Source organism: Oratosquilla oratoria, chromosome 8 (assembly GCF_046742065.1).
Source record: "Oratosquilla oratoria isolate Oo_2021 chromosome 8, ASM4674206v1, whole genome shotgun sequence".
NCBI classification, from domain to species: Eukaryota; Metazoa; Arthropoda; class Malacostraca; order Stomatopoda; family Squillidae; genus Oratosquilla; species Oratosquilla oratoria.
Genome location: NC_134784.1, coordinates 77,353,647 through 77,368,646, shown reverse-complemented (window position 1 = coordinate 77,368,646; position 15,000 = coordinate 77,353,647).

Genomic DNA, 15,000 nt, shown 5'->3' with positions numbered 1-15,000 from the left:
TATTATTACAAACGACATTTTGCAAGTAGTTTGGTCCAGTTTTCCGTGAAATTTCACATGGAGTAAGCTGAACTACCTAGATACTAAATAACCCCAGTGGAAAAGCACGCACATACACACACACACCAACGCGCGCGCGCGCGCACGCACACACACACACACACACACACACATTTTATATATATATATATATATATATATATATATATATATATATATATAACGTTCTTGAGATAATAAGAGTGACCTTTCAACAGGGAACATCAGCATGCGCTTAACTACATATTGGACTCTACTTATGGCTTTTGAACGCATATCTCTTTGTCAAAATCGACTCAAAATCACTTGAAAACCTCTGGAGTGTTTTTCCAAAAGGCAATGTTCTACCTTTGTATAGATGAACAAAAAAGTAGTCACGTGTTCAGGTGGAAAGGCGAAGAGTGCGGGGTGATTTAATGGAGGTATCAAATGAGTCAAGGGCTCTAACAAGGGTGATACAGCCTAGGTCATCATATTAAGACAGCAGGGCCGGACTCGTGTTGATGGATTTAAATGGACCAAATTTAGATTCAAGGAGAAAATGGGCAAGAACTGGTTTAACAATAGTGGTTAACAAGTGGAATAGACTAAGTAACCATGTAGAGAGCGCTGAAACAATGTTGTTTTAATAGAAAATTAGATAACTTTATGGATAAGGATGACAGGCAGTAAGGGACCTAGATATGCCTAGTACAGATATTATGGTCCCTTGCAGTCTCCTTTCTTATGTTCCTAGGGGTATGAGGGATATTACAACAAACAATACGATGGTCTATATTCCCAAAAGTAATTGTTCCTTGTGTCATAATATTTAGTACATCTTCGTAACGATAGTTTCCTGTTCCTCTGCATAACGTTGCCTCTTTCTAAGCTATCACGGCAATATCTTCGGACATTACACTAAAGAAGAACATTTGCCATAAAGCTGTTTCAGAGGATTATTCTCATTCGTTTCTTTTTTTATGTTAGAACTCTTCGGTCCAATTCATTCTTTTTTATGTGAAGAGTGGTATTGTAATCTTATATCTTGCATTTTGATTCACGTCATAGAATACATGATGGTCTTTTTCTACTCAGACAGGACATTCCCATGTATAAAGAACCCTCACCGCTTCAAGTGGTTTGCTAAGCATGAATGTTCCAATACTGAGCGTGAGAGGTAAATAGCACCGAACGCTGTTATCTATAATGTAACCATCGAAACCCTTCGATGGGGCTTTGCTTAAGCCTCATTAAACCTCCTATGATGTAGTTTATGTCACGAGGCGATTTTATTAAAGATTAATTGAGCCTATTTTAATTTATCCTTCAACTGCATTTAACAACTTAAATCATCTTAGATTTTATTCAGTTGAGGCCATGCTCCCTCAACAGCAAACGATTTTACGTTTTGACCTGACCTAACATGAGACTCCCCTTTCCCAAATCCCACCCTTAGGACACCCCCTCCTCTCCCACGCCCCTCATCTGACGTCTGAGCTGTTTTCGACAAAATATGCAAACAGCCAATCCTCACAAGGCTTAAGACTTGCATAGATTTTCTCACTGCAATTACGGGGGAGGAGGAAGGGGGAGGAAGGGAGAGGTTGGAAGGGGGAGGATGGGACTAGAGGGAATTGCAAAACTTCTTCGTTTTAATGGAATACGTATTTGTAACGGGACTCGTCTCCCCTAACTTAGGATTCTGATACAGGATGATAATTGTATCACTTGAAACGGGCATGTATTCTGTGTGTACACATTTGTACACTAATGCATTCACGGGAGGCCGCTGCACAAACACACACACACACACACACACACACACACACACACACACATTTGTAAAATACGTCATCTAGGCACGTGATATTACTGTTGCAAAAACCCAGTGGAAAATAAAAACACGAAAATCCAAACATTTTCGTCTGACCTGACACCTTCAGGTTAGATGTACCCTGAAGATAGTTTGGCAAACAAACACACATACACAGACACACACACATGCATATTATATATATATATATATATATATATATATGTATATTGTATGTGTGTGTGTGTGTGTGTGTGTGTGTGTGTGTGTGTGTGTGTGTGAATGATACAACACTGACATGCACATGTACACATTCCTGCTTGCTTGTGTGTGTGTGTGAATGATACAACACTGACATGCACATGTACACATTCCTGCTTGCTTGTGTGCGTGTGTATGTCCATGTTTCTTTTTTCGCCGTTCAAGCAGCCAGACGCCCCTTTCCTTTTCTTCGAGAGGTACAAGTGCCATTTGTGTCATAAACTTTGTACACTCATGATCTCGTGGGTGCCAACGGGGTGTCAGAGCCCGTGGGCGTGGCATTTCCTGCCACGCCCACGCCCCCATGCCACCCCCGCCGATGTTTAATGAGAGAGAAATGACTTAATTGTTGGCTTTGTCATAAGTAACGTGCATTGTAGCCATTCGTCATACTATAGAACTTCGTGTGTGTGCGTGTCGTGTATGCGTGTGTGTGTGTGTGTGTGTGTGTGTGTGTGTGTGTGTGTGTGTGTGTGTGTGTGTGTGTGTGTGTGTGTGTGTGCTTGTGTGTACGTATTATCCACGACGGTCTCAAATTACGTATTTCACCCGTGAACAACAGATCATATCTTCCCGGATGAGTGCTGAGAACTCATCATGTATAGCCCAAAACATGGGTGAAACTCTGACCTTATATGTATGTATATGTGTGTGTTTGTGTGTGTGTTTGTGTGTGTGTGTGTGTGTGTGTGTGTGTGTGTGTGTGTGTGTGTGTGTGTGTGTGTGTGTGTGTGTGTGTGTGATTCACCTTAGTCTTTGGATCACGTGTTGGACTCGTGATCGACAGCTATTTCCCTACCGGAAGAGAGCTCAGAGCTCGTATGACCGATCTGTGGGTAATGCTATGACCTTAAACGCACACACACACACAACTACCCGCCCACGAGAGTTGGAGTAACGACTCGAAGCGCAGTGATACTGAAATGATTTCAGCTCTGGGCAGGATTCGAACCAGGTACCGCTGGCACCTGGTTCGTGTGTGTGTGTGTGTGTGTGTGTGTGTGTGTGTGTGTGTGTGTGTGTGTGTGTGTGTGTGTGTGTGTGTGTGTGTGTTTGTGTGTGTGTTAGTCTATGTTAATTAATCCTTTCCAGACCACGTGGTATTTTTCTTTTCATTCTGGCTGCAGCCAGGTGATTTTATTCGTTTTTGGGGGTACCGTGGGGGAGATTTGAAATTAAAATATCTTAATAATGATACGAGATAGTAAACAAATAAATAAGCAAATAAGTAAATAGCCATCGTACATCATAAATTATTAAGGTTTCCTTTGGTTTCCATTATTCATTGTCAAGTAACAATTTATATTATATAAATAATCAAATGGTGAAAATAATCGTTGCTTCTATACAACAACAACGAATTGTATTTAATAATTTAGATATATTTCTGATCCAGTTCCCTTCGCAATTACTGTTTGAGTCTTTCTATAAATAACATCTTTGAGGGCAAATCATAATTGGTCAAGTCTGTTCGTAATGAAAGATTTTCTTGACAGTTCTGCTCATTATAGCAAGGTCGCCATTAAAACGAGGTTTGGTTATTCAAAATAATTTCGTGGCCTAATTATCCAAGAGGCCCATTTGCCGCATCGTTTGTTTCCGGAATAGAGATAGAAGCGAACCTTTTAGTCAATCGCGTAGTCACTGAAGGAAATAATAGATGTCTTAGTTTGATGTTCTCAAACTCGCTTGAAATAATAACTACACAGATTTTTTTTTTAATTCTTTTTACTTCTGCTATTATAATTATCATTATTATCATTATCATTATTATTATTATTATATAATATTATTGTTTTCATTATCATCATTATCATCATCATCATCATCATGGGTCTCTCTCTCTCTCTCTCTCTTTACTTCTGGGTTTCTCTTTTTCTTTTCTTTTTTCTGTATCCGAACAAAATTTTGACTAAAAAGTTCCCTGACCCAACAGGTTTTGACCAAACAAATCATCACCATGTATGTCAAGAAAGACAAACTATATGCAGCGACCAATTTGTCCAATTTGTCCAAAAATATGATCACCTAGTTAAAGGAATACGGCGAGTGTGGGTGAGTATGTGGGAGTGGGTTTGGGAGTGGGTGTGGGTGTAGGCGTGATGAAACACTCAGCTAAAAAAAAATGTAAAATACAAATCTTTCTCTACCTGAAGTTTCTAAAATTAGAACATTTCCTCAAACTTCCCAATTTTCAAAACAAACACACCTTTCCAAAATGATTTTGTATATTTGAAGGAACTCGTAGCATCCCAAAAAGTTCCCGAGTACCGCAACACTTCCATTCCAAATACTGAGAACTCCCAAAAACATGAGGGGAGAACTCGTTCCCCGAGGTAACTACTGGGCAATACGACTACAACAAGGCGTGTTTGTACCGTAGACTTCAACCGAACAAGTCTCTACGTCAGAACCTCGTTCCACCACCACTACCTCTTCTCGATTAATGGGATGGGCCTAATGCCATCCCCACCTCCCACTCCTTCCCCCCCTCCCACCCATCCCACACTCATCACAAACTCATAAACCATCCCAGTTTTCCGATAACTTTAGGGAGGAATTAATGCTGTTATGTTACTAATCCCTAGCTATTGAACGCCGGTGATAATTGTAGCGGTGGTGAATATAGTAAGCCAACGATAGATTTCTTTTTTATTATCATTTATCTTATTTTTTTTTTTTTTTTTTTACATAGACACCCTTCCGTACCGGATGCAACATTCCTTCACATTCTTCCTGTCGCCATACAATTCCATTCATTCCCTTAGCAAATGTGTTCTAACCTGTTTTGATTCTTCAGAAACAGATATCGCTTTGGTCTTGCACCTGGTTGCTTCCAGGCGATGTTATTCATCTCCGCAGCGCTACTTCTGTGACGAAAATGAAGTTTAGAAAATTCATCTCCAGTTAACATTTTTCGTTCACATTCATGGTCCTAATCATTACATTGAACTAATATATATACATATATACATAATATATATATAAATATGTATATATATATATATATATATATATATATATATATATATATATATATATTAGACTGGCCCAGTTGTATAGGGGTGGTTTTTCATATTATTAATTTCATTGTTCTCACCCTTGCAAATTGTGAGGCTAGCTATAAAAACAATTGTTGCCAAGTTTGAGGTATTTTGAACGAGTTTAAGTAGTGCCACAAAGCCTACAAAGTTTAAGGTTTCTCAGTTTTTCCACACCACCTTTGAGGTGACTGAAAAAGGCGCTTTTTTTACGTGGTATCCCCAGGAGGCCTATTCCACAGTGTTTTGCAATGAACTGAGTTGTTTTTATTATCATTCAATCATGCTTTTCTTCAATGCATGTTTTGTTGTATTTGGAAATTTATCTCTGTGATCTTCAACAACCTGTAGAAGGTACTGAAGCTGATCTTCATTTTTGGTAAGATGATTATTGTAGCTCTCAATCAAGGCTATAGCTCTCTCTGCATTGTCATTGGTGACATTCATAGTATTAGTATATTCTTTTGCAGCTTGAGAATCACTTTGTTCATTCTATTCAGACGGATCTACTTCTAAGAAAGAGGAATCTAAGGACAACTTTGTAAAGAAAAGTCTACTGGATTCAGTCACGAAGTCAGCTAAAGTTTTGTCTGAGATGCTCACTTTTTCTCCCAGTGTGTACCGTTTTTCTGGATGCTGTAAGCCAGGCTTCTGCAATGCCGACGCCATCTTTCTCTTCAAGGCTAGAGAGATACCTTCATCCATGAAAGCAAGGGACACCAATTCTTCACTTAGATACCATAGGTGACGACCAAGAGCTCTGCTGACCACAAAAGCAAGTTCCTTATCTTCATATATCCGAAGACTTTGCAAGTACTCTAAATCCTTGCGAGGTGCAGTAGATGCAGTTGAAGAAGTAAACCAGTTAGGAACGTAGTACTGCACGGCAAATTCTGCAAATCGCTCCACTGATGACTGCTCCTTCTTTGTCATTTTAAATTGTAGCTTGAAGAGCACAATTCTAATTGAATAGATCACCTTTACCATCCAACGTGCTCGATGCACTGCTCCAGGCTGCTTGAAGCTGATGCCTGTTGTGTCACCTCCTAAATATGCCACTGATAGTTGTAAAAGTTCTTTGTAATCTGCGCGAGGATAATGACATTTCAACTGTTCCTAGCAAAAAATGAGCACAGCTTTTTTCGAGGGAAGACTTGCACTATGTGCTTCATATGATGAAGTATTGATACTCTTCCATGAATTTCGGAAACGTTTGAATAATGGAATTTCTGGTCCAGATGAAGCACCAAAACACTTCTGAAATATATCAGACACTATTATTTCGTTAATGTGATGCCTGCAAGCAAAACAAAGAAGACTTCTGTTTAGTTTTGTTTCTATTGCCACACATGCACCTTTCTTACGACCACTGTTACTAGCAGTAGTGTCAAAACACATGGCTTTAACGCTGTCTTTAATATTCCAATCTTCAAGACATTCCACAACTCCTGCTGCTATTTGATCACCTGTACCTCACATTAGTTTTGGTATTCCCAAAAGTTTAGAGTTGCCCCCATATATTTATACTTATATTTCTCTTACGCTAACATATGTGTAAAAATAAATGTTAGTTGTGGCACTATTAAATACGGTTATATTTTGCTGCAAATTCGCACAGATTATTTTTTTTAACAGGCCTCATAATATCTGGGGGTGAGACAAAAGTTTTTCAAAAATTTAGTTTTTTGGGGCAGTCTAATATATATGTATATATATATATATATATATATATATATATATATATATATATATATATATATATATAATTTTTTTTTTTCTTATTATTACAGTTTGTTAGATAATGACCTGACAATTCTCGCCATGCAAACAACTCAAGACTTGATAACCGAATTGACTTGAGGTTCATTTACTTCCTCCCTGGCCTTACTCCTCAGATCGGAAACAATCTAATTAAAATTCTGCTGAAGATAAAATGAGATGAGAGACTTAGCGCGCTTGGCTGATTCAACCCAAATCGACTTTTCCCCACCACCTTGACCTTCATCTGGGTTAGTCTAACCATGCCAAGGCGCTCTTTTAATATAGGAAAATTGTACACTTACACATGTCATTAACATAATCACAACAAAGATCTTTCTGATATAGTTTCTCAACAGATTGACGCACACGCACACACACACACACACACACACACACACACACACACACACACACATTCAATGTTCTAAGTTGGAATCCTCGCCCAGGGCTGAAATGCTTCACAACACTATAAACCTGTACTCCAGCTCTGATGATCAAAGGAATTTTAGTTTGTGTGTGCGTGTGTGTGTGTGTGTGTGTGTGTGTGTGTGTGTGTGTGTGTGTGTGTGTGTGTGTGTGTGTGTGTGTGTGTGTGTGTGTGTGTGTGTGAGGCTAACAGACATCGATCATAAGTCTAGTAAGTAATCCAAGACCGTGGTGAAACAAACACACACATACACACACACACACACGCACACACACACACACACACACACACACACACACACACACACACACACACACACACACACACACTCCATATTAGTACATTAGTCACAAACCCTACCCAAGAGGAAAAAATATTAAAAAGCCCAACCCCATTCTCCCGCCTTTCAACCTCCTCAGCTTAATTACAGTCATCGTTATCGTTAGTAATTAATCACAACGTATTTTTAGTTCAACCAGTCGTTGAAATCGTTCGGCGCAATCCTACCTAATGCCTGAAAACAATACTGAAGCATGAAATTATAATTAAGCGCTTCTGTGGAAAAAAAAATCCCTCTCCATTGACACCGCATTATGTATATAGAGCAAATACCCTATCGAGACCGCTTCACGTTGTGTTATTCCATTAACGTTATTTTGATGAAAAAAATGATAATAATGAAAGAGATAACATACATGAATCTCTTAGAGCTTCCTATCCACAGATGAAATCGAGAATCATTATCACTACCACCATTTTTTTTTTTTTTTTCAGACGTATTGCCGAGTGCGCCAAAGACGTGTTCCAATGTCCAGCGATGGTTTTATTGTTTGTATTGTTGCCCTGCGTAATGCGGTATTGCTGCGCTGCCCAATGCAGCACTGCAGAACTACGTCTTCTTAGCCCTCCATTGCTTTGCTAGTACTGCATCCTTGCAATTTTATCCAAGGGTTGAAGTGTCTCTTTATTCAATAACAGGTTTCAATGCTCTTAAATCTGAGCATTGCAGCCTCTTTTTTTATTATTATTATAGTGAGACGGCCAGCTGACCTCGTAATCCGATACTTGATATATATAAATGTAACTTTCACTATTATACAGAAAATTTCGATTACAAATGCACTACTGATATACATATACACATACATATATATACACAACAACATATACACAGAAAATTTTGTGTGAACACCCGTTTTTTCCTCACATGTACATTACATGCCTGAAGATGGCTGTATGCATCAACCAAAACCTTGTAATTACGTAACATTTGCCATCGCATAACTCCATCATGGATGTGAGTAACCTTGTATTTATCTTCCAACTGTCGGATTATAAAAATGTCTATCACACGATTCGAGATGACCAAGAAGATATGCAGTGAATTGGTCCTGATCTTTCATACGAGATATTCAAAAGAGAATTTAATGCCAAAATATAGTGATTATATATATGTTACAGTAAGAACACGTACCTAGGGATTACGCGTAATCCCTGAATGTTTATTCAGTGAATACACGTAATCCCCGTTTCACTAACCTAACCTAACCTAACCTGACCTAACCTGACCTAACCGGACCTAACCTGACCTAACCGAACCTAACCGAACCTAACCTAACCTAATCTAACCTAAACTAACCTAACCTAAACTAACCTAACCTAAGGTTAGGTTAGGTTAGGTTAGGCTAGGTTAGGTTAGGTTAGTGAAACGGGGATTACGCGTATTCACTGAATAAACGGTTAGTGAAACGGAGATTACGCGTATTCACTGAATAAACATTCAGGGATTACGCGTAATCCCTAGGTACGTGTTCTTACTGTAACATATATATATATATATATATATATATATATATATATATATATATATATATATATATATATATATATATATATATATATATATATATGCGCAATAAAAACACTAGGAACTACCTCTCCTAGTGTAGTTCCTTAAGCTCTTATCATGCTATATTTTGTTTGCTGTATCCTCTTTCTTTGCAATTTACACTGAAGATGTAATATACGAAAGCGCTCTGCTCCGTTTGTTTATTTTCTATAGTGGTTACCTGGTATAGCGGTAGCTGGAATATATATATATGTATATATATATATATATATACATATATATATATATACATATATCTGATGATTTTTATGACAGTCGCGTGCAGGATTTGAACCCACTGCTTTCGTCCACCCGTAAGATCACCTTCACAGAGCCTTAATCCACTACACTGTGAAGGTGATCTTACGAGTCGCTGAAAGCAGTGGGTTCGAATCCTGCATGCGACTGTCATAAAAATTATCAGATTGATGTCGCTGTTACTAGCGAATTTCTTTTATATACATATATATATATATATATATATATATATATATATATATACAAACATATGTATATATATATATATATATATATATATATATACATATATATATATTCCAGCTACCGCTGGGCTAATTTATTCATATACGTGGCAACCCCTTCACCGGGAACTCGGTAACTTAAAAAAACAAGTAAATAAGTCAAACTGAACCAAAAAAGGAATTCGACATGAAGCCCTTCATTCGCCATGTTGGCTTTACTATTGAACATATTACAAATATACTTAACATATTAATGGTATTACACTCCTGATATATTTTGTTCTGGCTAAAGCCAGACGATTTTTTCGGCTGCAAAAAAAAGGGTCTTTCAAGTCTTTACAAACTTTGTTTGTTACCGTCAAACGATTTTATTCGGTTGACGTCAAACATCGGGATTGACCCTCAGAACTCCATACACGGTACGATCTGGTCTTGAGGCCGCCGGGCAGATCTGATCGGATCGGGCCAGAATGGATCATGTACTATGTGCTGATTTTTGGTTTGTCCGACGGACATACACTATCCAATCCGGTCGGATCCGACCAGATCTGTCCGGTGACCTCAAGACCAATTCGTACCGTAAATGAAGTGTGAGGGAAAAATTGAGCCGAATTAAAAATATCTAAATATATGTATAGACACGGTAAAGGAAACACGTGTCTATACAACTTGTTCACATGGATTTTTATCTAAATATATATTTCTTTGTTGAATATTTATCTTACGCTTATACATAATAAATATATAAACAAAGATACTTTTAGAAAATATTAATATAATACCAAAGAGTAATGTATTTCTACCGTTCCTATATATATATATATATATATATATATATATATATATATATATATATGTACATGTGTGTGTGTGTGTACAGCATATTATATATATATATATAATATATATATATAGATAGATAGATAAATAGATATATGTATGTATGTATATACATATTTAGTGTCTAGGAGAGCACCACTCAACCACAAAAGTAAAACCACAAGTAAATATTCATCGTCACGATCCATAAGTCCTAAGCATTTTTAATGAATAAAACATTTCACGAAAAACTCATTATGACAAATGCCACACTTATCCAAGTTATTTTTCTGGGATCTTTCCTGTTATTGCCCCACCACTACTTTTATTTTTATTTTTCTGTTGCCTTTGATTTTGTTTATCTTGGGTTAGGTTAGGGTAGGTTAGGATAGGTTAGGTTAGGTTAGGTTAGGATAGGTTAGGATAGGTTAGGATAGTGTAGGTTAATCTAACCTAACCTAACCTAACCTATCCTAACCTAACTTAAGATAAACAAAATTAAAGACAACAGAAAAATAAAATAATAAAGAATTCGTGGTGGGGCAATAACAGGAAAGTTCCTTTTTCTGTTTCGCACTTGCCCGTTACCCGTAACGTCGCCCGACCAAGTCCACACGATTTCATTGCGTAAGAGTACAGTTGACTTGACTGCGGTTCTGACGGGAGGTGGCGAGGGGGGGGGGTGTACGGTACGCAGTAGCAGAAGTTTCCTGCGGCTGTTGATAGAAGAAGAAGAAGGAGGAGGAGGAGGAGGGGGAGAGAGAGGAGGAGAGAGAGGAGGAGGAGAGAGAGAGGAGGAGGAGAGAGAAAGGAGGAGGAGAGAGAGAGAGAGGAGGGGGAGAGATAGGAGGAGGGAGAGGAGGAGGAGGGCCAGGAGGAGTAAGAGGAGGGGGGCCAGGACGAGTAAGAGGAAGAAGGGAGGAGGAGGGGGAGGAAGAAGAAGGGAAGAGGAGGGGGAGGAAGAAGAAGGTGTGGAAGAGGAGGAGAAAAAGAAAATAGAGGTGTTGATGGAAGAAGAGGAAAAGGAGAAGTGGAAAAAGGAGGACGAAAAAGGAAGAAGGAGGAGAAATAGGAGGAGGAGAAGAAAGAAGAGGAGGTGTTGATGGAGGAAGAAGAGGAAAAGGATAAGCGGGAGAAGGAGGAGAAGAAAAGGAAAAGTAGGAGGAAAAGGAGGAGAAGGCAAGGAGGAGGAGAAAGGGGGGTAGGAGGAGGAGAAGAAGAAGAGAGAAGAGGATGTGTTGAGCGGAGGAAGAAGAAAGAATGAGAAGTGGTAGGAGAAAAAGAAGAAGAAAGAGAGGAGAGGAAGAAGAAATGAGAAAAGGAAGAAGGTGAGGATGAAGAGGGGAAGAGGAATAAATAGGGGTAAGCGGAAAGGGGGAGAAAGAGGGGGGGAAGAGAGTGAGGGGAGAGGGGTAGAAGAAAGAGGGAGAGGGGAGAGGAGAGGGAGAGAAGACAGAGGGGAGCGGACAGTGGAAGAGTTGGTGAGGGGAAGGGAGAGGGTTGGGCAGGGGGAGGGGGAGGAGAGGGTGGGGGAGGGGGAGGAGAGGGTTGGGCAGGGGGAGGGGGAGGAGAGGGAGGGCAGGAGAGAAGGAGAAAGAAGGGGAGGGCAGGAGAGAAGGAGAAAGAAGGGGAGGGCAGGGAAGAGGGAGAAAGGATGGGAAAGGGGGAGAGAGAGCATGGGGGGAGGGAAAGGAGGTGGGGGAGGGAAAGGAGGTGGGGGAGGGAAAGGGGTAGGTGAGGGGAGGGAAAGGGGTAGGTGAGGGGAGGGAAAGGGGGAGGTGGGGGAGGGAAAGGGGGAGGTGGGGGAGGGAAAGGGGGAGGTGGGGGAGGGAAAGGGGGAGGTGGGGGAGGTGGGGGGAGGGAAAGAGGGAGGTGGAGGAAGGGAAAGGGGGAGGTTGGGGAGGGAAAGGGGGAGGTGGAGGAGGGAAAGGGGGAGGTTGGGGGAGGGAAAGGGGGAGGTGGAGGAGGGAAAGGGGGAGGTTGGGGGAGGGAAAGGGGGAGGTTGGGGGGAGGGAAAGGGGGAGGTTGGGGGGAAGGAAAGGGGGATGTGGGGGGAGGGAAAAGGGGAGGTGGGGGTGGGAGATGATAGGTGGGTGGGTGGGTGGGTGGGTGTGGATACCGCAGTGGCATTTCTCCGCTGCACTGACTGGCACTGTTCCTGGGCCTCTGGCACTGGTGGGTCTGGTCTGCCCTAAATGTTCACTCGTGCAGCGGACGGTGGTGATGAGGTTAGGTTGCGGCACTATAACACATGCAATAGTTATTCCCTCTTTACTTCTTTCCCCTCTGTTTGCTTTTGTTTTGTTTTATTCTACTTTTTGGGGGGAAGGAGAGTTCTTTAACATTCACGTATATCATCTGCGTCCGCTGAAGACATTGCAAGTTATCTATGCAGACAGAATGGTTACATATATACGCCAGTTAACACGTTATTTAAGTATTCAACCACGAAAACAATCACACCATTGTTCTGCAGTCTGCATGATATACGTCTCTGGCAAAACAACTGCTTTGTTTTTCTTTGCATATCTCCGTCACGGGGCCAGAAATATTTTGTCAAGATATCTAAAATACCTTTTCTTATAAAAACTTAGAACGAAAACAGATCTTGGACAGAAGTCATATTTATAATAGGCTATTTTCGACCATGAAGGCTAAAATATCAAATTCATATTTACATAAGCGTCTCGTGCCAAATTAGAAGTTTGCTGGAGTTGAAATAACAACTGTACCTTTTTGAGAGAGAGAGAGAGAGAGAGAGAGAGAGAGAGAGAGAGAGAGAGAGAGAATGAGACAGAGACAGAAAAAGAGAGACAGAGAGAAAGAGTGAGAGTGAGACGGAGAGTGAGACAGAGAGATAGATAGATAGATAGATAGATAGATAGAGAGAGAGAGTAAGATATAGGGAGAGAGGGAGAGAGGGACAGAAGAACCTAGGAGGAAGAGGAACAGGGACAAGAGACAATGAGACTGACGGACAGACAGTCCATAACAGTCCAAAAGTCTAAAACGGTCAAGTTTTTGTTTATTTTCATTATCTTTATCATCATCAATTATTATTATTATTATCATTATTATTATTATTATTTATTCATTTATTTTGTCCAAAGAATCTTCCGTTGTCTCAAATCCCACCCGACGCTAACCAGAAGCTCTTCAAGAACGGCCAAGAGAGACTCAAAATAGGTTTGAGTTGACATCTCCCTTATATTTATTCTGGCTGCCGTCAGGGAATTTTAATCATCCCTTAGAGACTGGCACCAAAACCATCCATCAAAAACCCTTCCGAAGGATTTTCTTGTGAGACCAAGCGAGTGGCTCCGTTTCGTGACAGATCGTTTTGGATTATTTGCGGTGGGAACTCTAACCACCTCAATCATCTCCAGGGAATCTCCAAAATTGGGGTGGGGGGGGGGGTGAGGTCCTGTGGCACTACGCCTTTGGGTCTCTGGCACTCTCCTTCTTCCTGTGCCACAGAAGGCGTTCGTGTCCTGCTTGCCTGTGTGTGTGTGATTCACCATTGTCTTGGATCACGTGTTGGACTCGTGATCGACAGTTATTAACCTCCCAGATGAGAGCTCAGAGCTCGTATGACCGATCTTGTGTGTGTGTGTCCACGCGCACATGTGTGAATGTAAGTTCGTTTGTGGTACATAAGCACGCACACATACACACACACATACATATATATATATATATGTATATATATATATATATATATACAAACTTGTCTATATATATACACATGCATAAAATGAAACAAAAATATGCACGCAATAAGATGACGAATATGATAATGTTGACAATGACGGTGACGATGAGTATGACGACGACCGCGACGATACTAACAACAGCAGCGACGACGACGACGACGACGACGACGACGACGACGACGACGACGACGGGCCCTTTAGACAGACCCAAGCCTCCAGGGCGTGTCCTCGGTCTGAAAGACCCCAGACCAACTGCTTGAAGCATTGGGTCAGCCGATAACCCGACCATGACTGTGAAGTACTCTCTCTCTCTCTCTCTCTCTCCTCTCTCAAAAAAGGCACAGACTTCCCCTACCCTTTCCTTTTCTCTAGTTTACCAGTAGTGGTTGACGAATGGAATAGACTTAGTAACAACGTAGTGATCGCTGAAACTATCAGTTGTATTGAGAAAAGGTTAGATAACTTTATGGATGGAGATAATAGGTGGTAATGGACATATAACTGGTTAATGGAGGCCTTTTGGTCTCTTGAAGTTTCCTTTATTACTTAAGTTCTTGTGTTCTTATGATGTTCTCTCTCTCTCTCTCTCTCTCTCCCTCTCTCTCTCTCTCTCTCTTTCTCTTTTTCTCTCTTTGCGAGCTAAGGCGCCGTCCCACGGTCTCTTAACTCAGCAGTTTTATTGCCGACTTGTCAGTACTGCAGCACTTTCTTTTTAAGATTCGAACCATAATTCAATCTCTGCCACGGTTCGAACCCCGTGCACCACAAGAAGTT